This window comes from Camelus dromedarius, chromosome 1 (assembly GCF_036321535.1).
Source record: "Camelus dromedarius isolate mCamDro1 chromosome 1, mCamDro1.pat, whole genome shotgun sequence".
NCBI lineage: Eukaryota > Metazoa > Chordata > Mammalia > Artiodactyla > Camelidae > Camelus > Camelus dromedarius.
Window position 1 is genome coordinate 38,737,347 of NC_087436.1, and position 1,633 is coordinate 38,738,979.

Consider the following 1,633-nt stretch of genomic DNA (forward strand, 5'->3'; position numbering starts at 1 on the left):
TTCTTGTGCCTATTGGCCTTTCATATGTCTTCACTGGAGAATTGCTTGTTTAGGTCCTCTGCCCATTTTTGGATTGGGGTGTTGGTTTTTTTTTTTTTTAAGTAAGTTATATGAGCTGTATATGTTCTGGAGATTAAGCCTTTGTCAGTTGCGTCATTTACAAATATTTTCTCCCATTCCGTAGGTTGCCGGTTTTTTTTTTTTCTGGTGTTTTTTGTTTTTGTTTTTTTTTTTTTGCTGATGGTTTCCTCTGCTGTGCAGAAGCTTATAAGTTTAATTAGATCCTATTTGTTTATTTTTGCTCTTATTTCTATTGCCTGGGTAGACTGCCCTAGGAGAACATTGCTAAGATTTATGTTAGAGATTGTTTGGCCTATGTTTTCTTCTAGGAAATTTATTATGTCTTGTCTTATATCTAAGTCTTTAAGCCATTTTGAGTTTATTTTTGTGTATGGGGTGAGGGAGTGTTCTAACTTCACTGATTTACATGCAGCTATCCAGTTTTCCCAACACCACTTGCTGAAGAGACTGTCTTTTCTCCATTGTATATTCTTGCCTCCTTTGTTAAAGATTAATTGAACATAGGTTTGTGGATTTATTTCTGGGCTCTCTATTCTGTTCCATTGATCCATATGTCTGTTTTTATGCCAGTACCACACTGTTTTGATTACTGTAGCTCTGTAGTATTGTCTGATATACCCATCTTCACTTTTCATTTTCCTTTGCCAGGTAGACTATTTCTTGGGCTTCTTGCTATCACAGGAAACATGTAATTTCACAAAACACACAATGTACAATGTTAGGGAACTGAAACTTGATAACTTCAGATGAACAGATATATTTGAATTGGCAAGTTTTTAAACTATTGTAGTCTTTAGCAGGTGTTTATTTGGCTTGGCAGGCTCCTAAATATAGAACTCTGGGTTTGCATAAGTCTTACCATTTTCACACTATGAGCAAGAACTATATATTTTACTTGTTTTATTGTCACAACACTAGAATTATATGTTGATATTGCATAGGTTAGAATACTTTTAACAACAAATAACAGAAAACTGCACTTAAACTAGCTTAAACAGGCAGATATGTATTGGCCTAGTTAGCTGGAAGAAGAGAAGGAGGAAAGGCCCAAAAGTTGACAATCCGGACACCTGCTAGAGTTCTTTTACCTTCTCTAAATAGAAGCTTCATTTTCAGGTTAATAGCAAAATAATAGCAGAAGAATCATGACCATGTCTAGAGAGAGAGTGTTACTCTGAGAATTGTGTTGATAAGTCTTTCTCAGATGCCCCTTGAAAACCTCTTTTCACATCAGTTGGGTCACATGTCATCTCCTGCACCCATCATTTGCTCTAGAGATGGGGTTAGCTTTAGATACACCCGAGTCATCCACCAGAGCTCACCTGGAGTGATGAGGTCAGGTTCTCCTGAGGCCCATGGGATGTGTGGGGAAGGGGGAGATACTTGAATAAAGTCTGGGTATTATTGGAAGAAAGGAAGAAATGACTGCTGGTAGGCAGCAGAAATGTCTATTTCAAATGGTGATTGGGGATCATATATAAAATATAGCCCTCCAAGTATCAAAAGCAAATTAAAAATTTGAGAGCACAACACTCTTCCATATATAAATAAT